Below are 25,307 nucleotides of genomic sequence, written 5' to 3' on the forward strand. Positions count from 1 at the left end.
AAAAAGATTCCTGTCTCCATGGAGGATATATTCTGATTCATAACAGTAACCATGTGGCAAACTCAAGTGCTCTCTATATATTACCTATTTTATCCCTCACAAAAAGACCTATGAGATATTACAGAGACAAGATTGTAACACAGACAAGTGAAATTACTAGCCAAATTGGTACAGTCAAGATATGAATGGCCATGTAATCTGACTCCTAAAACTGCACCATCATTGCATTCAATAACATTTAAAGTTGAATGATTTTATAACCAGTATGTATTTTATTAATTTTATTTTTAATACTAATAATATTGTTTTGGTTTAATAATATTGTGCAAAGCAACTAAGCATAGGTTTAAACTTTTAAAAAGCTTGAACCACCTATTAAGGCCATATATAAAACTTAATAGTTATTAATAAAATATTAGTACATTTTATTATTTATTCACATATTTTATAAAAAATGCAATTTAACAATTTCATTTTTCTCAGGTACAGTACTTAATGGGCCCAATAAACTTACAATAGAGCAAAGAACAGTAGTCTTTGGTTAAATACAGATTTTGAAAGATTAGAGCAGATCTTGTAGGAAGTCTATCCTATGACTTACTGTTATGTTGTTATGTTCTCACATGTTAATAACATAATGGATTGATTTTAGTACTTATATATTATTATCCTCATAACTTTTCCCTGATTTCCCTGCCAGTTCTTCCATTCTTCCTGTCTTCTTTCACTGTTCTCTCTAGTTCCCTCACCTTGGGGCTTAAAGGCATTGGGTAAGCATAGACCTTTATAGATTGTTTTATGACATTTCCTATAGTTTTAAAATCCACATATATGGCTCAGTGCACAAAAATAAGCTACAGAAAAAAAGAAAGCACATACAGTAATTCAATTTAAACTTAATAGAAGGGAAGAACCTTTCTTTTTTTGTCCCCACTCTATGCTAGTCACTTACTTCATAGTGGTTCATTATGTATATGTTGTTAATAACTGTAACTTCATACACGATTTAGTATATTTCTGAAGAATTAAAAAAATTCATGGATGTTGCTCTAAGATTATTTTTGATAATACGGTATTTCTAGTTGAAATCCTAATTAAGCCTTTGGAATGAACACTTTAAAATATTTTGTGGCACAATTTCAATTTCCAGAACATTAAAAAAATATGGCCAGCAGAAAAATATTTTTAAATTTAAAGTAATTATTAAAAGTTAACCATTTAGTGGAGCAAAAAAGAATCAAGTTCATGCTGTCTCCATTTTTTACTACATCACCTTCTATCTCTCATCTTATATTAGGAGTTAGTTATCAAAGATAGAGAACATCAAACGTCATCAAGTAGAACATGGCACACCAAACTCAGGAAGAAGAGAATTAGCAGCTTTCCAAAATTTATGCACTCATAATAAGCATCTGAAAGGTCCATAATGCAGTCAATTACTGAAAATAAATACAAGAGACCTAGACCACTTCCAAATATAATTAGAATGGCATGATTCAGCAGAGTGGGTATGGACCTCTTACCAGGAAAGGAAAGAGAAAATAAAAAAACACACAAGGACCCCCTCTGGAAAAGCTCTCACACATTCATACATGCTGTCTGGTTAGAGTAGGCCAAAACTCGATACTTTTATTTCTAACCTTTGACCTTGGACATCTGGAAACCCAATTTGAATTAAAATAAGGAAGTTTTCTTTTCTATTCAAAAAATATTGGGGGGGGGGGAGTTTAGCACCTAGCATCCATTTTGCTAGCAAAAGCTGCTAGTGTTTGTGCACTTGTACAGAAGTCTAAAACCTGGAGCATTTGGTTAGAAAATAGATCCCCTAGAACATTGGCAATATTGGCACATTGTTATTTCTAATGATGGACTTAGACATGACTGAGATGAGCAAAATAACCCAACACTTTGATGTTCTTTGATGTCCTAATTTAATAGACATCTTTCAATTCCAGAGTATGAGATATGGTGAAGCATTCTATATCAACATACATGCGTACCTATATTTGGTGTCATGAGCATTTTAAAGTAGTTTTCATTTATAATAAAAATTTTAATCATTACATTATATTTTAAAATATGGCAAAAATTGATGTGATTTATCATAGTGCTTTTAATTTATTTGGACAATATTAAAATTAGAAGTATGTCACAAAACATATAAGAAACATTGTTTTTTACATAAAATTATTCAATGTGGCATATTAATTTTTTGTCTGAATACCTCTAATATTTAGTCACTTTGTTCTCAATTATAAGACAAGTATTTACCCACATAAGGGTAAGCGGTATGGTAAACGGAGAAAAATATAAACTATAAGGTCATGGAGACTTGGGCTTAGTCATTTAGATATTTTCTAACTGTGCAACCCTGGAAAAGTTATTTAGCTTTTTGGAGCCTCATTTCCTCATCTGTAATAGGCATTTCTAGGGAGTATATTGCAGGCTAATTGTGAGAAGGAACAATGATTTTTATAGAGCACAGAGTCGACTTTTTATAAATGCCATTATAATAGTTATCCTTATCAACTTTGTTATTAAAGTGTTGGAAAATGCATCCAGTGCGGCTAGATAAGTCCCAGAATTATTAATGCCTAGACACATCTGAGCTGTGCTGTGATCTTACTAAGCCTTACAGCTCCGGGGGTCACGACAGCGATGCGAAAGGAAAACTGTCTTCCCTTTGTACGCAGAAACCACACACAGGGATAATTAGATGTTGGTCAGTTAAAATTTTTTTTCTCATGGCATTTGATTAAATTATATTGCAGGAACCATATCTACTCTATTATGATTATTAACTATCATGTAGTAAATGTTAATCATTAGTAAGGGGCCTATTCATGACACATGGAAAAGTATTCTTTCAGCACCGTATAAAAGACATCATATTACCAATGCAGTTTGCCAAAATGAATTTACTTGGAAATAAAGCAATTTCTATTTGCAGTTTATTGGTTGCCTTTTATGGGACTGACTCAGTATTTTCTGGGTTTTGTTGTGTTCTGTTTCGTTTTGCCAGGATTTCTTTGCAAGATTTTGATCCAGGCTAGGAATTCATACTGAGCTATGTGGCAAGAATTCAAAATATTTATGCATTCCCAAATGTGTAGATACATCAAAGAAGCACCATTTTTATTTGAGTTTTTTATGTTACCTGTTTTAACAGGAATTAATTTATATTCTTAGCAACTAATGCCTAAAACTCCAATTTTGAATATACTCTGAAGTTACATATGACTATTGTTTTTATTTAAAGAATAGTTTAATACATAAATGCTTACTATAACCTGTATTTTCTGGTCTCTACATACAAAAAAAACAGTTTATATTTATACAGTTACATTAATTCCAAAATTTATAATTATAATATTTTCAAATCATTGAAAACAAATAACCAAAAAGGGAAAAATAAAGTCAACACCCCCATGCAATATACCTACTGTTTTGTGGAAGCAAATGAACAGCTAAAGTACCAGTTGCCAAATATGCTCTTGAATTTGAGTTTGCACATAAATGAGAGGGCATGTAACCACATTTAGTTTCTTTAAAAAGTGCACGCTTTTATTTCCAGCATCTACAGACTTTATTATCACCATAGAAGTACAGAAGCAAAATATTTTCGGTTTCTTTTCTTGCTTTTTTTTTCTTTTAAGATCTCATGCCTGTGTTTTCTTTTCCTTTGCAGTTCACACAGCATAGAGCTTTCTGAAAATACACATGCAGTTTCCATTATCTATGGATCTTGCATGCATCAAGGACAGAACAGACCCAACTGCATAGTATCTCTCTTGTGTGGTATTGTGAACACCTGGTCTACCTTATGGCAAGCCCCTTCAAAAGTTCTTTGGACACTTTGTTTATCGTCAGGGAAGGCCATTTTCATTTACGACACACAGAAGTAGACCCCTCCAGATGGCCACCTGTCTTTCCACATGGCCAAAGCATGGGACTTTACTTTCTTATGTAGACAAATATTTTTATAGGCATTCTTGGTTGTACTTTGTGGAAGAATTCAAACTAGAATGATAAAAAGAATTGGTATAAGTATGAATGTAAAAGAAAATGTAGAATATTATGTAGCTCATGTTTCTTCCAGCCTAGTTCATCATTGATTGTAAATAAGTAACAATCATTTTGTCAAATTTAGAACCCAATTAGATATTATACTGAAAATTTAGAGACAGTTTCTAGCCACTGGGGTTCCATTTCCGATATTCGATATCAGAGTCTTTGCATTTATCATAGAGGTAACCAAGCACTAGGAATGATTGTATTCTACAATGTGTGCGCTGCTTACCACATCTTTGTGAATTTATAGTTATTTTTGATATGAGGAAAATAATATACACTGTTTTAGAACAACTTAAATAAATACCTATAGCCACACAATTTGAGGGCATAGCCTATTCTAAGTTTAACGGTGAAAGCTCTTGATCCTGTTTGCTATTGATTCCTAAACACTCTTTGCTGTGGTGGAAGAGATCCACCCAGGATGGCATAACAGCCTTTTCCTTCTAAACTGCTTAGGTCTCTTTGGAATGGGACGAGAAGAGATGTATCAAATGGGCTGTGATGGTTCATTTTATACGTCAGCTTGTCTAGGCAACAGTACTCAGATATTTATTCAAACATCATTCTAGGAATTTCTGTAAGATATTTTTTTAGGTGAGTTTAATACCTGACTCAGTAGATGAGGTTGTAAAGCAAGAGATTCTCTGTAATGTGAGTGAGTCTCACAGAGTTCAAGAGTGTTTGATGTTTGGAAAATACATTAAATTTTTTAAGTTTTATAGTCAAATAAGTTTAGTAGATGTTTTCTGAATAGTTTGAATGATAATAATTCACTGGTAGATAATTAATAGTAAATCAGTTTTAAAATAAGAATCGGGAGCCTGATCATTTATATCACTTATCAAATAAGCTAATTAAATATTGCTATTTTTATTAGAAGTGAGATACCTTTTTTATTGCATTGTGAAACAACACAGGTAAAAGTCATAAGATAAAAGTAAAAGAGTTAATTAACTTTGTGGTCATGGGCAGGTATACGAAAAGTCTCTACTTATTTTTTGTTTACATTTAAAGTTGGCACATTTCTGAAAATGGAGTCCTCATTTGGAACCTCAAAAAATGTTGACCTTTCCTTATTATAAGGAGAAAACAAAAAAAATAGAATATACCATATGATATTGCCATTGTTATATATTAATAGGTTATCAATCCATATTACATGTTGAAATAAATATACAATATGATTTTGCAAGAAATGGTAACACAGTGCTTAGTATGCTATCAGCATTCCATAACTATTTGGTGAATGAATGAATGCATAAGGCAAATAGATGCAATGGAATGGATGTAAGAATTTGAGTCTAAAACTTTTGCTTGGATTCAGGTTCTAGTTCTACTTGCCATAATAACTTAAGAAAGACATTTCTCATCTCTGGACTCCAGGTATTTTTGTAAGAACAACAACAAAAAAAAAGATTACATATAACTTTATAAAGGTGATTTACTCCTGTTATTGCTATTTTTAATATAAACAGCCATAATACTAGTGTTCTAAGTTGTTTTATTGAAGTTTGAATTTAGTATCGCAATGAAAAGAAAGGTCTTTTTTAGGAGATGACATTTATATAGAGGAATTCTAGTTAGGAGGGGCCCCAGCCCCAGCCTCATGCTCATGGGAGGCCTAAAAATGAAAAAGACAACAAAATAAACTTAAGAAGAAATAGCTTACTTACAATAGCGAAAAACAATTCACTTGTCGATCTCTGTAGAGGAAAAACTGAAGTATATTTATACAATAAAATACTATTCAGATCTTCATGCTTTTATATATGAAATGATACTGGTGAATCTCAAAAATATTAAGCTGATCAAGAGAAGCCATACATAAAAGAATACATGACATGCAGTATTATTCTGTAGATATTTAGTGTATTACTCTATTGCTGATACAATGACCACATTTGCAATAGCTTAAAATACATTGTTTTATAGTTATATGGGGTTTGAAGTTTTACATGGATCTCTCTAGATATCAAGCTATCAACTTATTTTTGTTCATTTCTTAATATTTTAGGGAACAATCTGTTTTGTCACACTGTCCACAGTGTTTCTTGGTTTGCAACCCAATCCTCCATCTTCAAAGCCAGCATCTCTCTAACCACACTTCCATAGTCATAGCTTCCTCTGATACTCTTTTCTGCCTCTCTCTTCCACTCAGATAATCCCAAACAATCTCTCTATTTTAAAGTTAGCAGATTAGCAACTTTAATTCCATCTGCAACTTTAATTCCCTTTTGCCATGTAAACTAACGTAGTCACAGGTCCTAGAGGCTAGGATGTGGACATCTGTTGGGGATAATTATTCTGTTCACCACATAACATTAAAGAAGAATATTCTATGATAATAAGAATTAGAGCAGTGATGACTCCTGGGTGTGGAGCAAGGATTAACTGGAAAGGGGTGTGTGGTACTTTTTTAGGTAGATGGAAATGTTCTGCGTCTTGATTGGGGTGTAAATTATATAGACATAACTAGTTGTCGAAACTTAATGAACTGTATAGTTCACTGTATGTATATTACTCCTAGATTTATAAGATTAAAATAATAAAAGAATATACAAGTGCCCCTATCACTTAAGATCAAGAGTTTATTCTAGTTTCTCAGATTCCATGTTTTCCTGTCAATATTTTACCTTGAATGTAAGAGGCCTTGCAGAATAAATTCAATACATATTGTAACTCAGCCATCTGAAGATATAGCCTTTGTTTCAGAAATATCAGTTCTGTAATTATAAAAAATTAGGGATTTTATTTTTCAGGCAGGCTTACAAACTTTCTGACTCTTTACCATGCTTTGAGCTGAGAAATTAAACCCTTAATTTGTCATTCTCTTTTTAAAAATTCCCCAGTGCAGTCAGAAATAGCCCAACTACCTACAGCCCTTGTGTTATACTATCTACCATCAGGTTCAGTTAGAAAAGCTATTTGATATTCCAAAACCTTTTCTTGTATAAGAACTTTACTTCAGGAAACTATGTGTGATCACCCAAGTAACTCTTTGGCCTCCACATATTATGAATTTATCACTCTCCCCTTTTCTACTGGCAAAGAGGCCATTTTCGCTCTCCAGTGTAATCTCTAATCACATGGAACACCAATTTCAGATTTCCTTTTGTTTTTTTTAATTTGGAAATAATTTCAAACTTATAGAAAATTTGGCAAATTAAAATAGAACAAAAATGCTCACCTAGTCTGTATATACCTTTACCTATTGTTTACATTTTCTTACATTTGCTTTATTATCTGCCCTCCTACACACACACACACACACACACACACACACACACGTCTTTTTTATGAACCATTTGAGGGCAAGTTACTTAAGTCATAACCAGTAAGAGGTATTCCTACAAGAATATCCCTAAGTATATACTTGTGTCATTTTTAAGAGTAGAGATATTCTTTCTTATAATCAGAGTATAGTTATAAACTGGAAAATTTAACGACACAATGCTTTACCCAATTGACTATTTGTTTTTAATTCTGCTGAAGGCAGAATTAAAAGTGTACTTTACAGCATTTTACTTACCTCTAATACAGGATCCAGTTCTGGATTAGATGATGCATTTAGTTGTCACATTTTAAGACACGACTTCTAAATGGCCCCCAAATCCCTCTGCCTGTAACAGTGAACATATGGTGGCTACTGCCCCTGGAGAATAACAGCCTCTCCTTTCCACCTGCAGATTCTTACCAGAGTTCTGTCAATTGGCTGACTCTAAACAAGTACCATAAAGAAAGAAAGCATTCTGGGAAATGAGACTATAAGAGGGAGCAGTCGTGCTGCTAATTTCATCTTTTTCTCACCTGTTTGAAGCATTGAAAAAATATTTCGACTTAGGCATTGATTTAAATATTGTTGAGTGTAAGGCTATGATACTGTGACTAGTGTCATAGTAAAGAGAAAGTTGTACCAACAAAATCTGGGGACATAATCCAGAAGTATTTTATTTGCCACATACAAAAATAAATTGAACCAGTTAGTAACAAACAAATTAATCTGTCCTGGTACAAAAGAAAAATTTTAGAACAGTTCAAAAATTATACTAATATTTTTCTAATGTATATTTCAGAAAATACACATTAAATTTGGTCTAAGAACCATTGGACACAAAATAGAAATGTCAACTAAGTGATATTAAAGCAAATAAATTTTAAGTAAACAAAGCATGTGATACATTGAATGACTAAAATAAGAGTATCCTCAAAAAAGACATTTTTGTTGTTTTTATTAGAAAATTCAATTAATGTCAAATTAATGTTATCTACAGATATTTGATATAAATTTTTATTTAAACTTACTGGTGTTAGCAAAATTTTACAAAAAGCCCAAGCTGAAAGAGAACAGTCATCCAGAATAACCAACCAAAGACTACCTGAAGATACAGGAGACGTTTATCCAAAGAGAGGCAGAAAGCACCTCAAAACCAACAGGAAGGGCAGGGACACAAAAGATAATGGCTCCACTCCCACAGGCAGTTGGCTGTGTTATGACACAGGTGTGGGAGCTTCTCCCTGAGAGGAGTGAAGACTGGACCCCAGACTGGACCCCAGACTGGACCCCAAAGCACAGAGCACTGCAGCCAAGATCAGCCACCAATGTAATATCCGTTGGTGAAAGGTAATGAGGTTTCAGTCTTCCAGGAAGAGATAGAGCCTTCTGGAGTTGAAGCCACTATTTTTTTAAGGGGCCAAAACACAGGTTTTTTACTTGGAGCCACTCACCTTGGGCTCCAGCGAAGGGAGTGCTGTGCCAACTGGAGTTGCCTGAGGAAGTTTTGAGTGGGAGGCATTGGGGAGAGATATTGGGAAACAGCTTCTGGGATACCTATGTCAAGACATCCTCCACTACCATAGCAGCCATTTTTCGTAAGAAGAGTAAACCTTTCCCATGGGAAAAACAATTACCCATCCTGTGGGATACTGCTTGCTGCACCCTGTGAGATCCTGCTCAACCCACCCTGCCACATTTTCCCCAAACTGTGCATCTTAACCTATGCTGAAGAGAAAACAGCATAGGCAGACTCAGGAGGTGTCAGAGATTGGGTTTAGGATGTGACCATTCCATACACTTTCCTGGGAACCAGACTAGCATTTCTCCCTCATGGGAGAGCCATAGACACACTCCTGGTTTCTGACACACTCAAACTTTGGGCTCTGGATGCCCCATTCACTTGCCTACTAGGGTCTTTGTTCTGCTTAGTTCAGAGAAATAATCCAAGACAGACTCAAATTTATGGCTTAGGGGTAAGAGAACACATCCACCATCTTCCCTGAGGTTTGAATGGCACCTCTTCACCACAAGAGATCCAGTAGTCTCATCCTCCCAATTCTGCCAGAAGCCCCCTCAAAAACAGTAGTGTCAGGGACTAAGACTGATAGCAGACCAGCAGGAAGAGGCAGGCAGAGGTGGATCTTGTGGTGCCTTGGGACACTGGCTAACCCACCCTTGGGCCCTATGCTGAAAAAAGCTGGACTTGCAGCTCAGCTTGGCCCATTCATTGCACAACCAAGCCTGGCAGAGACAGCCACAAACTATGGATTTCTTGTAGTCTCAACAGGCTGCTGCTGGTGGCTAGATGTGGACACAATCTGACATTGCCTTGCACCAGTTTCAGACAACATCAGAGCTGTATCCAAATGGAGATCTCAGCAGGCAGGCATTAAACTCTGTTCAAATTATACTTTTTTCTTTTTCATTATTTTTGTTATTTTAGTAGCCTTTTTATTATTTTCTTTTTTCTATTTTTCTTTTTTTGTATTTTTTTCTTTCATATCTCTTATTTTACTCTTTCCTGTTGTTACTCTACTTTTTCCTTCTTTTCTTTTTCTTATTTTTTCCACTCTTTCTCTTTGTTCTTTTTTTTGGGTCATTTTCCTCTATTTCTTTCTTTAATTGTTTCTCTTCTCTCTTATTATAATCATTTTTCTTTTTTGTGTGTTTTGGTCTTTTTGTATTCTTTTCTATGTTTACTTTTTACTATTTTATTTCTCTTTCATCTTTTATTGTAGACGTTATTGTTTGTTTTTGTGTTAATTTTTGTTCTGTCAGCACCTTTACAACAACATGCAAGATATGGTTGTGACTTAGCCACTCAGTCAGCCAGCTAGAGAGGAGATGCCACCAATAAACAGGACAACAATAATCAGTACAACAGGAGAGCCCACATAAGCCACACAAGGAACATTCTTAGAGCACCTAGCTCAGGAGATCAAGAAAACTGCACCACTGGGTTCCACAAGACTCCTACCATATAAGGCCACCCCACAAAGACTGGAAATCAAATCAGATCTGTCTAATAAATGTAAATAAACAAAAAGAGACAGCTTAAATGGAGAGACAAAGAAACAATCCCCAAATGAAAGAAAAGGAGAAAACCCCAGAAAAATTGCTGAATGAAACTGAGGCAAGCAATTTATCAGACATAGAGCTCAAAGTAATGGTTATAAGGATGCTCAAGGAACGTAGTGAGAAGTACAAGGAACTTAGTGGGAACTACATCAGCAAGAAAAATAACATAGAACTCTAGCTATTGTGGTTCAGTGGGCTGAGCACTGGCCTGTGAATTGAAGGGTCACCTGTTTGATTCCTGGTTGGGGCACATGCCTGGGTTGTACAAGAAACAACAAATCAATGTTTTCCTCACATGTTGATGTTTTTCTCACTGCCCCCTTCTCTATAAATGAAGAAATAAAACCTCTAAAAAAAATTACAGAGAACCAGTTGGAAATGAAAAATGCAATATCTGAAATGAAGAATATACTAGAAGGAATTAAAAGCAGGTTACATGAAGCAGAAGATCAAATCAGTGATTTTGAAGACAAGGTAGGAAAAAACACCCAGTCACAGCAACAAAAAGAAAAAAGACTTAAATAGAGCAAGAAAAGTTTAAGGAAACTTTAGTACAATATGAAGCATAACAATATCTGCACCATAGGGATAGCAGGAGAAAAAGAAAGTAAGCAAGGTATAGAAAATATATTTGAAGAAATAATGACAAAAAAGTCCCTAATCCAGTGAAGGAAAAAGTCACACAAAAAGTTCAGGGAGCACAGAGGGTCCCCACCAAGATGAATCCAAAGAGAACCACACCAAGACACATCATAATTAAAATGGCAAAGTTTAAAGACAAAGAATATTGAAGGCAGCAAGAGAGAAACAGTTAGTTACCTACAAGGGAGTTCCTGTAACTCTCAGCTGATTTCTCAACAGAAACACTACAGGCCAGAAGGAATTGGCAAAAAGTATTCAAAATAATGAAAAACAAGAACCTGCACCCATGACTACTCTATCCAGTAAGGTTATCATTTAAAATTGAAGACAAATAAAGAGCTTCCCAGACAATGAAAAATAAAATGCTAAAGAAGTTCATTGTCACCAAACCAGCATTGCAAGATATATTAAAGGGACTGCTTTTAGAAGAAGAATAGAGAGATAGAAGAATATAAGCATAATGGGAAAAAATGGCAATGAGTAAATACCTATAAATAATAACCTTAAATATAAATGAATCAAATGTTCCAATCAAAAGACATAGGGTAACTGAATGGACAAGAAAACATAGTCCATATGTATGCTGTCTACAAGAGACCCACCTCAGGACAAAAAATATGCACAAACCGAAAGTAAAAGGATGGACAAAATATTCCATGCAAATGGACATAAAAAAGTAGCTGAAGTAGCAATAGTTATAACTGGTAAAAAAAAGACTTCAAAACAAAGGCCATAAAACGAGACAAAGAAGGTCATTACATAATACAAAAGGGATCAATCCACTGAGAGATTATAACCCTTTTAAACATATATAGGCACCCAATATAGGAGCCTCTAAATATATAAAGAAAATCTTGGTGGACTTTAAGGAAGAGATTAACAATACAGTTACAGTGGTGGAATTTAACAACCCACTGTCATCAATGGATAAATCTCCCAAACAAAAAAATCAGCAAGAAAACTGTGACCATAAATGACACATTATATTGAATGGATTTAATTGATATTTATAGACCATTTTATCTCAAAGAAGTAGAATACATATTCATCTCAAGTGTGCAGGGATTATTCTCAAATATAGACCACATTTTAGGACACAAAACAAGAGTTAGCACATTTAAAGAAAGTGAAGTAATATCAAATATTTTCTCAGGTCACAATGGCATGAATACAACATCAATTTAAAAAAAAAACTTCAAACACACAGAGTCTAAAGGGCATGTTATTAAATAATGAATAGGTTATCAATGAGACATAGGGAGAAATTTAAAAAGTACATGAAAACAAATGAAAATAAACACTCAACAACCCAAAGCTTAAAGGACATAGTGAAAGTAGCCCTGAGAGGAAAATTCATAGCACTAAAGACATATTTCAAGAAACAAGAAAAAGCTCAAATAAGTAATCTAATTCTATACCTTAAAGGACTAAAAGAACAACAACAAACAAAGCCCAGAGTGAGTAGAAGGAATGAAATATTCGAGATCATATTGAGAATAAATGACAGAGACTAAAAAGTACCAATTAAAAAGATCAATAAATCCAAGAGTAAAATTTTTGAAAAGATAAACAAAATTGATGAACCTTTAACCAGACTAATCATTAAAAAAAGGACCCCCAAAAACAAAATCAGATAAAAAGAAACAAAAACAGATACCACAGAAATACGAAGGACTGTAAGAAAATACTATAAACAACAATATGCCAAGAAATTGGACCACCAAAGTGAAATGGATAAATTTTTAGAAACATACAATCTTCCAAAACTGAATAAGTAAGAAGCAGAAAACCTGAATAGACTGTTAACAACTAATGAAATTGAAGTAGTAATAAAAAACCTCCCAGCAAATAAAAGTCCTGGACCAGATGGCTTCACAGGCTAATCCTAGCAACGATTCAAAGAACTAATACCTATCCTTCTCAGACTATTCCAAAAAATTCAAGAGGAGGGAAGACTTCCAATCTTTCTTTATGAGGCCACTCTTATCCTAATTTCAGAACCATGTAAAGACACAACAAAGAAAGAAAACTCTAAGCCAATATTCCTGAGGGACATAGAGGCTAAAATCTGAAATAAAATATTAGCAAACTGGATCCAGCAATACATTAAAAAAATTATACACCATGACCAAGTGGGATTTATCATGAGAATGCAAGGTTGGTATAATATTTTCAGGTCAATAAATATGATACATCACATAAACAAATGAATGATAAAAATCATATGATCATATCAATAGATGCAGAAAAAGCATTTGATAAAATCTAGTATATATTTATGACAAAAATTCTCAGCAAAGTGGGAAGAGAGGGATGATACCTCAACATAATAAAGGCCACCTACATAATATTTACAGCCAATATCAAACTTAATGGGAAAAAATTAAATGCATTCCCTTAAAGTAAGAAACAAGACAGGAATACCCCCTTTTACCACTTTTATTCAACATAGAACTGAAAGGCCTAGGCAAAACAATCAGATAAGAAGAAGAAATAAAAGGCATGCAAACTGGAAAAAAATGAAGTAAAATTCATTATTTGCAGATGACGTGATATTGTACATAGAGAAGGCTAAAGACTCCATCAAAAAACTACTAGATCTAATCCATGAATTCAGCAAAGTAATAGGATACTAGAATCAATACTCAGAAATTGATGGCATTTTTATACACCAGTAATGAACTATCAAAAAAAGAAACTAAGAAAACAATCCCATTCACTATAGCAACAACCAAAAAAATTAGATCTATGTATAAATTTAACCAAGAAGGTAAGAGATCTGTACTTGGAAAACCAAAGGATGCTGAAGAAATAAATTGAGGAAGATGCAAACAAGTGAAAGTATATACAGTGTTCATGGATAGGAAGAATTTACCTCATTAAAATGTCTATACTATCCAAAGAAATCTACAGATTCAATGAATTTCTTATTAAAATACCAATGGCATTTTTCACAGATCTTGGACAAAAATTCAAAAAAATTACATGAAACCTAAAAAGACCCCGAATAACCTCAGAAATCTTAAGAAAGAAGAACAAGGTTGAAAAGATCACAATAACTAATATCAAACTATACTATAAGGCCACTGTAATCAGAACAGTCTGGTGCTGTCATAAGAACAGACTCAGATATCAATGGAACAGAAGAGAAAGCCCAAAAATAAACCCACGCCTTTACGGTCTATCAATATTTGACAAAAGAGGCCAGATGATACAATGGAGTAAAGCCAGTCTCTTCAATAAATGATATTGGGAAAAACTGGACTGGTACATGGAAGAAAAAAGAAACTAGACCACCAACTTACACCATACACAAGAATAAACTCAAAATAGATAAAAGATTTAAATATGTCATGATATAATAAAAATCCTAAAGGAAAACATAATCAGTAAAATTTCAGATATCTCACATGCCGATATGTTTGCTGATATATCTCCTAGAACAAGGGAAACAAAGGAAAAATTTTTTTAAATGGGACTTAATCAAATTTAAAAATCTTCTGCACAGCTAAAGAAACCATCATCAAAATGGCCATCATAAACAAATCAACAAACAACAAGTGCTGGTGAGGTTGTGGAGAAAAGGGAACCAGTACACTGTTGGTGGGAATGCAGACTGGTGCAGCCACTGTGGAAAAAGTTTGTAATTTCCTCAAAAAGCTAAAAATGGAACTGCCTTTTGACCCAGCAATTCCACTACTGGGATTATATCCTAAGAATCCTGAAACACCAATTCAAAAGAACCTAAGCACCCCAATATTCATAGTACCACAGTTTCTAATAGCCAAATGCTTGAAGAAACCTAGGTGCCCATCAGTAAATGAATGGATCAAAGAACTGTGGTACATTTGCACAATGGAATACTACACAGCAGAAAGAAAGTAGGAACTCCTAAACTTCATGACAGCATGGATGAAACTGGAGACTATTATGCTAAGTGAAATAAGCCAGGGGGTTAAAGACAAATACTATGTAATGTCACCTATAGGTGGAACCTAATCAACAAAACAAACAAGCAAGGAAAATATAACCATATATAATAGGGGCCATCAGGGAAGGACTTGGAGGACATGGAGAAGGGGCGAAAGACCCTCACCCCTCAGCTTTGTCATGGCCGGAGTCCTCATTCTATCTGCAAGAAGTCTCCTTATCTCTTGGCTGTTCTGCCTGGCTGCCTGACCATCAGTGAAACAATCTAAAGGCAGGTACAGCCCTAAACTGGATCTAGTGGTTCCTAGGGACAATTAGGCCTGCGAAAGGAATGCAGTATATCATATGAAACTTACTTTGCTAAGAATGCCCTCCAGTTAATGAGCACTGCTGTTGGGGACCACTTTGTGAGGCACTGGGAACTGTAGCCCACAAAAGAATACATTGTATCCACTGAAGCTTGCTTCTTACCAATCTGATAAGGAAAAACCAGGTGTGTTACTTAATAGCAAGGAGATAATTTCAGAGCCCCAAAAACTGTGCCTTAATGAGCATCTGATGCCAACTTGTCTGACGGACCTTGATTTAAGACAAACCTCTGTATTTCTTCAATTTATTATCTATAGCTTTTTGATGTAGATTTATAGGCTTTGCATCCATGCTGTATACCCCTGTGCGTATCATTCTAAATAAGAAGCACTTCTAGGGAAGGGCTGGGGGCATTCTCCACTAGAGGGAATCACCAGCCCCTTCTCCTGACAGGCAAATTGTGTCTGGTACAGTTTATTCCCCATCCATGGTGACCCAGAGTGGCTCTCCCCGCTAAACTGACCATGGCTTAGATTTCAGTTTTACTTACATAGGTTACCAAGGCATTAGAGTCACCTCCATCTAAGGACTGCCTCGTTTAATTACTTAAACAAATTGAACCCCTCATGTGATGGTATTTGGAAGTAGGGCCCTTGGAAGGTAATTAGCTCATGAGGGTGGGAGAACTAGCTAGCTCTCCTTCCTCCATTTGAAGATACAAGAAGTTGACAGTCTGTAACATGTAGGAGACCCTCACCAGAACCGGACCACACTGGCACACTAACGTTGGACTTCCAGCCTCCAGAGCTGTGAGAAATAAATTTGTATTTATAAGCCACCCAGTCAATGGTAGTTTGTTATAGCAGCAGTAATTAAGACATCTTTTTAAAAAAAAAAAAAAAAAACCATAGTACCCCTCACTTTGTGACATATGTTACATATTTGTTTTTTGGGTTTTTTTTTTTTGCTTATCACTCTTCATTTTACTAACATGCTTGAGGAAGCAAAGAATTTTATCTTATGCATTGTTTTATCTCTAGTGTCTACAACAGTGCTATGTGTACAGTAAGTGCTCATTTATGAACATTAATGGATACCACAAAATGATTTCACCATTCCAAATAGTCAGTATGACCTGAACAACTTCCAAAAGTCATTTCACTTAAAAAAAAATTCCAGGGAGGACTAATAATTAGCACAGGAGTCATTTTTGGAGTAATCGTATGCAAGATTACACTGTGCATTTTAAGATATGAATTGGGAGCCCTGGCCACATAGCTCAATCGGTTGGAAAGTCATTCTGTATACTGAATGGTTGCTGGTTCCATCTCCAGTCAGAGCACATGCTTAGGTTGTTGGTTTGATGGTTCAGTCCAGAGTTGGGGCACATATTGGAAGCAACCAATTGATCTCTCTCTCTCTCTCTCTCTCTCTTACTCTCTCTTTCCTTCTTCCCTCTCTAAAATCAATAGAAACATAACCTTGGGTGAGGATTAAAAAATAAAATAATAAAATGAAATAAAATAAAATAAGGATTGGAAAATAATTATTGAACAAAGAATTGATGGACTTAGCTTATATTTTATTCACAAAATATATGAGGAAATATTGGAGCTTAAATGCTTTTCAAAATTAATCATTTTATGGGTAGTTATACTACCAAAGCCATATGTGCTTCCCTCCTTATTGTTTGTTGGACAGCATTAAGTCCATGTCCCTGAGTATAAATAAGTCACTGGGCATGATTAATATTTGTCCTTTGGGGCTGTGGCATTTGCTTAACAATTTTATGTGACATCAAAACTTCTTCACTCTGTAACTCCATGTCCCTGACTCCTAAAGTCATTTGAATTGAGTTCTGATTCTAAGGTTCTATGAAGAAAACTCAACTACTAGCAAAGTCCTCCTCAAACTAGGAAGGTGGTCTTCCATTACCCTGTAGGTTTAAAAGAGACCTGAACGGAGGGGTAGTGATGAGGGAAAAGGCCCTTTACTCAGGCAGCCAGACTGATTGACTCATCCAGGCATTCAGTGTGATATTCTAGGCAGAAATCAAGCCCAGGTTAGCTTCCCAATCATGTTCATAAAGGAAAATATAAATCGACTATTTTTTAAAAAGGACTAAGTTAAGAAACTTAATTACCAAATCCATTTAGTACCCGACTCTGGTCCAGAAAATACAGTAACTATCAACTTCTAATTATTATTCATGAGCATCTGTGTTCACCATATCTCAGAACACTAAGAAAATTAACTTCTATTTGTCTCTCTTCAAATACAAAATGGTTTAATGTTATGATAAATCAGACAGCACTAAAATTAATAGGTATCAGGTGCAGTATATTATTATAGTAATTTATAATGCACAGTATAACTCTTCTAGAGTGATGTTATGCTCCTAACGATGGCTCTACTATGCTATATCAATTAACAGAGTTTCACAGAGTAACATGCCTGAGTTACATGATTTTTATTACAGAGAATTTAATTGAGAAATTGCTTTGAATTATTTTTATTCTATTTTTTAATGAGGTAGTATTGTTATATGCTGTTATTATTATTATCTAATCCTGAGTCTTCAATAAAAGTAACAACAAATAAATGATTAAAAATGCTTTGTTACAAGTCTGAAGTACAGAACTCTTGGGCACCCTTAACATTACCATGGAAGACGGACTTTGAGGTGGACCCAGTGATCCCAACTTCCTGGTATTTAACTCTTGTACAACCTCCTCCTCTTGAGGGTGGGTAGAACTTACTTCTAATGAATAAAAATTTGGAGAAGATGATGAGACGTCACTGTAATTATAATGATATGTTAAAAGGGAAAGATCACATGATGTCACTCCTGTGATTGTCTTACCTTATTTAAGACTCCACCTTCCTAGCAAACTTACTCTAAAGGTGCCGTTTGCCTTTCTGTCTTTAAAGGAGCAAGTTGCCATGAATCTTTATGCTGCAAAGACATGAATTCTGCAAACAATTTGAGGGAGCTTGGAAGCCTATCCTTCCCCAGTAGTTCTGATGAGACTGCAAACCCAACAGCACATTGATTCCAACTTCATAGGACCCTGAAGAAGGGAACTGAGCTTAGCCATACCCCAACTGTGGGATATAAAGAATGTATGTTATTTTAAATCACTGTTTGTGGTAATTTGTTACATCAAAGAAGAAAGCTAACACAATTATACTAAATGGACCTGGTCTTAAACTTCTGATCTAATGTTATCTAAAAGGCATTTTTTAATGGTATTAATAAGTTTCATAGTCTATTTGATTTTTTTTCTTTTTTTCTTTTTTGCTGGTGGGAATGGAGTAGGGGCCCAGAGAAGTATGTACCTGAAATCTTAACAGTTCAAGCAACATTCACTGACATTCAGACATTTATTATATATATAGTAGGGCAACATAAAGGAGCAATATATTTTTCAAGTTTTCAAGGAGGTAAAAGTGTAGTGGAGAAGAAAAATGAAACAGGTGTTTCAAAACTTATGTGCTATTATCATAGAGTATAGAAAGTGGGGCAGGTATGGGAGGTACAGGGACAGATGACTTCCTTGATCAGATGATTTTGAAATAGAAATCACCATTTAGGGGGAACAAAAAAGAGAGACAACATGCTTCTTTAACAACAACTAAATGAATAATACTTCTATACCTTTTGCTAAGTATTATTCAAAGTGCATTATTTAATTTATTCCCAGACAAATCCAGTAATAGAGATAGTAACCTCATTTTATAGATGAGGATACCGAGAGTTTAAGGAACAGCTCATTAGTAGTAAAGAAGGGATTCATTCCCCTAAATTTTCGATGACTTCTGGACCTATGATCTTCTCACTATAATTTGCTCTGTTTTGGAAAAGAGTCTTTTCACCGGCCTCTTCCCTGCCCTTCTAAATTTCTTGTTCCCTGAATTCCTTCACTTCCCATGGTTTCCTGATTTTTAAAGCACCAATTATGCACTATTACAATTATCATACACTTTTTTGTTGCCTTGAATAGAATGTAAGTTGTTTGACAGAAGAAATTGTCCACATCACTTTTTGGTCTCTTGTTTCTATCACAAGCCCTAAAATAACAGTGCCCAACATATGGTAAATGAATAAATGGACATTTTAGTGTCTCTATAGGTAAAAAGAATACTCATTTTTATTGCCCATGAAGATGACGTCTAAGAAACAAAATTTCCATATTTCTGGGAGTTTGATCCATTTATATTTATACTTTTTTTCCCTTCCTTCCTCCCTCCCTTTCTTCTTTCCTTCCTTCCTTCCTTCCTTCCTTCCTTCCTTCCTTCCTTCCTTCCTTCCTTCCATCCTTTCTCCCTCACCCGAAGACGTGCTTATTGATCCTAGAGAGTAGGTAAGAAAGGGAGAGAGAGAGAGGAAGAGAAATGCCTATGTGAGAAAGAAACATCGATATGCCTTTCATGTGCTTTCCATATGCGGGACTGAACCCACAACCTAAACTTGTGACCTAACCAAGAATCAAACCTGTGAACTTTCGGTTTATGGGATGATGCTCCAACCCACTGAGCCACACTGGCCAGGGTGATATTTATACTCACTTTTATTTAAAAAAAAAAAAGCAACAAGCAGATGAATAAATAAAAGATGAATGGATGCATAGACAGGTGGATAAATGTATAAATAATAAAATAATTAGGCCTAAGCAACATCAGTGGGTGTTTCAGGGGAGTGTATACTGATGACCAGAGCTACTTAGTGCTTACTCCATGGCAGGCACTATGTTAAGTTATTGACATAGATTTTTTTTTTCATTTAATCTTTACAAGAACCCTATCAGGGAGATAATCATCTTATTTTACAGAAGAGGAAATTGAATGTTGAAGAAGTTCACAGCTCACCTTCAGCCACAGAGCACATAAGCGAGCTTGTAACTCAGGCAGTCCATTTAATGTTCCCGTCTGTACCCTTAACCACAACACATACTGCCTTGTATTTAGGCCCATAGTTTGCCTTCCTGCTTTTTCCCTATCAATCATATTGAGTTAATTATATTCTAAGTAGCAACATTTTGAGGCCATTCCTGAACCAATTATAGGGGGCAATGAGGTTCAAACAAACCAAAAAAAATAAGTATCAGTGACTAGTTGATAGGTGGCCTCCTCAAAACATGTTCATATCTTAATCCCTGGAAACTGTGAATGTGATTTTATTTGGGAAAATGGTCTTTGCAAATGTAATTAATTAAAGGATTTTGAGATGAGATCATCCTAGGTTACCTGGGTGGGCTCTAAATCCAATGGCAAGTGTCCTTGTAAAAATAGAAGAGATAACAGTCACACACAAGAAAAAGCCTTGTGAGGACAGAGGTAGAGATTGGAATGATACGACCACAAGAAATGCCTGGCGTCACCACAAGCTGGAACAGGCCAGGAAGACCTATTTCTAAAATCTTTGGAGAAATGTCCATCCTTCAGATACTTCAATTTCAAACTTCTGGCCCCCTGAAGCTTTAAGCCATCAACTATTTGGTAATTCGGTACAGAAACTATAAAAAGCTAATATACTATCTTTCGTTCCTGTTAAAAACTCATAATATTACCTTTCTTGGCAAAAAAATTGAAGGTCATACTTTAGATAAAACTGTACTTCAGGTGGTCTTTGAACAATGTAAAATTACATATTTTTTCTAAGAAAATAGTTAATATACAACTAGTTTTTGAAATGGCCTTTGAGCTAAAACAATACCACTGATTTTGAATCAGAAAATATTCCTCACAGAATAGCCAAAAAACAAATGTTGACAAAATATGACTTTCTTTGGGCCTAATCTTTGAAGGATTTTGTTCTTCCTGAAAACAAGAAGCAATAGTCAATAACCCAATTTCATAGATAAGATAGAAAAAATATTAACCCTAGATAAATGGTCTTCCCAAACATGTGACTTACATAGCACACACTCATTTTTATAAATGGATATGCTTTTGTAAATAGACAAATATTCAAGGTAAGAGAGATAACATAGCACTGAAGATAAGCAAGGGCTTTAGATCTGAATGATTCTGGATTCACTTTTAGTTCTAGCACCTGATGCTCACACAACAATAAAGAAATCTGTGGACTTTTTTATTTTATTAACTGCTGCTCATGAAACCATAAAGAAATTTACTAATCTTATTGAAACTTTTTTCTATCATTTTCAAGATAAGATCATGCACCCTGTAAAGTTTTGTGAGAATTAGAAATAACATACTAAACTCAAACTGAAATTAAAACTTAGAGTGTATTGATACTCAAATTAAAATTGAAACACACAAATAATGGCACTTCTTAACAAAACAATAACAATAATAGTAGAAAATATACATAAACATTGAGCTGTGTCTAACAACTCTTTAATTATCCAAATCAGACATCCACAATCCACTAATGTAAGTTTATAAAAACATTTAATAATGCCTCTAGAGAAAATGAAATTCTCCCTAAATCAGCCATTATTATAGGGACAGAAACCTTTCGTCTCAAACTTAACTGCTAATCATGAAGTGCCACTGAATTTTGCTTCTGGAATTTTGACACGAATTATTGGTACAACATATCACATTTCAGCTACTGTGGAGATAGTGCCAACATTCAGTTACGATTCTTCTCAAGTTTTCTTAATGATAGCTCTCATTTTAAGGCTGTGATGAAGAAATCAAAGATGTCTGATTTAGGAAGTCCTTTTCAAAGTCCACTCCCAATCTTGTAAAACTCAATTTACAAAACTCAATTGGTCTTTGATCACTTTCACTAATCCAGTTTAAGAGCTTAAAGTCCCCCCAAGTGGCCCTTAATTAATCGCTAATATGAATGCACAAGCACACACTTGGACTATATCTGGAAGTTAACAAATGCATCTGTGTCTTGGGACTTGATAATGACTTTCCTTCTGTGGACAGCTGATAGAGACAATACATATTGTAGTTGTTTATAAACTTGAAATAACCCTGAGTGGCATGTTGACAATTCTCACTAACTCCTACCCTTTAATTTTTACTTTTCTGATTCCTCTTCTTCTTCTTCATATCATTATGCATGGGAGTGAATCAAAACCCACTACAAAAGTATAATAAGTAAAAGAGTGTAAATTATCACTCTACAATTTCTAAAGTATAGTCATTTTTATATTTTTGAAATGCTAATTAGCTTATTAAAGACCAGATATTTTCTTAGGGAATATATCCCAAATAAAGTTTCTTCTCAAGGTTCTTTAAATTGATTATCCAGTTTTGCTTATTGTGAGCCATTGGTATACAAAAAAAATCTTTCTCTTATCTAATTTGTCTATTGTTTCTTGTTGATTCATTCTAACCGTAGTATCATACATCATTCATTATAATACATCTTACCAAAAAACAGCAATTAGAACACTATTCCACTCCAATTTTTCCAAAGGATTAGAAAAGGAAAATATATAATAGATTACCAGTAATCACAAATATCTTAATAATCTGTAATAAGAAAGTGAAAATTTCAATATAAGTGGTAAAGTTAAAAGAAGGATTAAAATACCTTAATAATAAGTATTTTATCTGTTGATATTCATAATCCAATAACCATTCTCCTTGAGGACTTAAGGACTGTAACATCCCACAGGGAGCCACTATCCACATGTGGTTATTTATATTTAAATTAATTAAATGTGAATGGGATTTAAAATTCAATTTGTTTTCTTTTTTTTATTTATTTATTATTTTTTATTGAATTTATTGAGGTGACGCTTGTTCACAAACCACGCAGGTTTCAAGTGTACAATACAACAGAACATCATCTGCACACTGTATCATGTACCCATTGTCCAAAGCAAAGTCTCTTTCTGTCCCCACTGTCCCAATTAATTCCCCCTTTGCCCACCTCCACTTACCTCTGGTTATCATCACACTGTTGTCTGTGTCTACGTGCTTTATATGTATGTGTGTGTGTGTGTTTGTTTCACCGCTTCATCTTCTTTCATCCAGACCCCCAACTCCCCTCCACTCTGACAGCTGTCAGGCTGTTCCATGTATCCTTTCTGTTTCTATTTTGTTTGTCAGTTTATTTTGTTAATTACATTTTACATATAAATGAGATGATATGGTATTTTTCTCACTTAGACTGCTTTATTTCACTTAGTATATTAATTTCCAGGTCCATCTATACCATTGCAAAAGGTAAGATTTCCTTATTTTTATGACCAAGTAGTATTCCATTGTATAAATGTACCACAGCTTTTTTATCCACTCATCTATTGAGGGGCGCTTGGGCTGCTTCCAGATCCTTGGCTATTATAAATAATGCTGCAATGAACACAGGGGTGCATACAGTCTTTCAAATTAATGTTTTGAGTTTCTTCAGATATATTTCCAGGAGTGGGATTGCTGGGTCATTATGCAGTTCCATTTTCAATTTTCTGAGGAAACTCCATACTGTTTCCACCGTGGCTGCACTAGTTTTTATTGCCACCAACAGTGCACGAGGATTTTCTTTTCTTCACATCCTCATCAGCACTTGTTGTTTGCTGACTTATTAAGGATAGCCATTCTGGCAGGTGTGAGGTGATATCTCATTGTGGTTTTAATTTGCATCTCTTTGATGATTAGTGGCATTGAGCATCTTTTTCAAACCATCTTTTTGGCCATCTGTATGTCCTCTTTGGAGAAGTGTCTATTTTTTTAATTGAATTTTTGGAATTTTTTAATTGAATTGAAAATTGCCCATTTTTTAAAAATTAAATTGGTTTTTTTTAGTGGTGTTGAGTAGTTTAAGTTTTTAATGAATTTTGGGCATTAACTTTTATCAGAGATATCATTGGTGAATATATTTTCTCATTCATTGTGTTGCCTTTTCATTTTGTTGATGGTTTCTTTTGTAGTGCAAAAGCTTTTCAATTTAATGTAGTCCCATTTTTATTTTTTTCCTTTGTCTCCCTTGCCCAAGGAGATAAATCAGCAAAAATATTGCTACATGAGATGTCTGAGATTTCACTAGCTATGTTTTCGTCTAGGATTTTTAGGGTGTCATGACTTTCATTTGTCTTTAATTTATTTTGACTTTATTCTTGTGTATGGTGTAAGTTCCATTTTTTTCTAGTTCCATTTTTTTTTTGCATGCATCTGTTCAATTTTCCCAACACCATAAAATTTAGTTTCTTGGTTGCACTAGCCACATTTCAAATGCTCAGTCATTACACATGGCTAGTGGCTTCCATGCTGGACAGCGTAAATATGGAGCATATCCTTCATTGCAGAAATTTGTATAGGACAGAGCTGATTTACTGACTTTCATTATTTATGTTAGAAAATGAGAGGCAGCATTTGAGATTAAATTATTTCAAATTCTCTTTAGTGTTTACAATAGTCTATTCTCTTTTGAATGTATTTTTCAGATTGCACATTGCAGAAATGACCCCTGAAATTATAGCTTCAGTGGTCTTGCAGACAACATATGTGTTTCCTAGCAGTAGTGTGTAAAGTAATATTAAATCATTCACAGTAATTAAAGATCTTCAACAAACTTATATAGAAATAATCCAGAGAGAAACTGAAACTGAAATATCTCCCTTCCCGTATCCTGCTTTTTCATATTTGCATACATATACATGTTATTTTGGCATCATCTTTGATCAGTTTGAAATGAAAGAGCCAAGTGGCTCTCTTTTCTGGAAAACGCACACACACACAAACACACACACACAAAACCCCTTTTGTCTTTTACCCATTGTCACCAAAAATAAATAAATAATACAAATGGTTCTTTTACTGGTTTTTAAAGTAGAGCTAGAAATTATGTAAAGTTGGGTCTTTTGAATTATTCATGTGCTCTGATTGAATGGGATCATTATCTTTGGTCTTACAAGCTAATAAATACTGTCTAATGCCTGGATACTGTTTTGATATAATAGTGTCAGAAAAAAGAAAAAAACAGCTGATTTTTTTCAAGGTTGAGCCTAAATTAGGGAGGAGCTCCCTGATGAGTTCATTGCACAGTGTGTGTGCACACACATGTGTGTGA

Source organism: Pteronotus mesoamericanus, unplaced genomic scaffold (assembly GCF_021234165.1).
Source record: "Pteronotus mesoamericanus isolate MK-2021 breed Mesoamerican mustached bat unplaced genomic scaffold, CSHL_Meso_final contig_82, whole genome shotgun sequence".
NCBI lineage: Eukaryota > Metazoa > Chordata > Mammalia > Chiroptera > Mormoopidae > Pteronotus > Pteronotus mesoamericanus.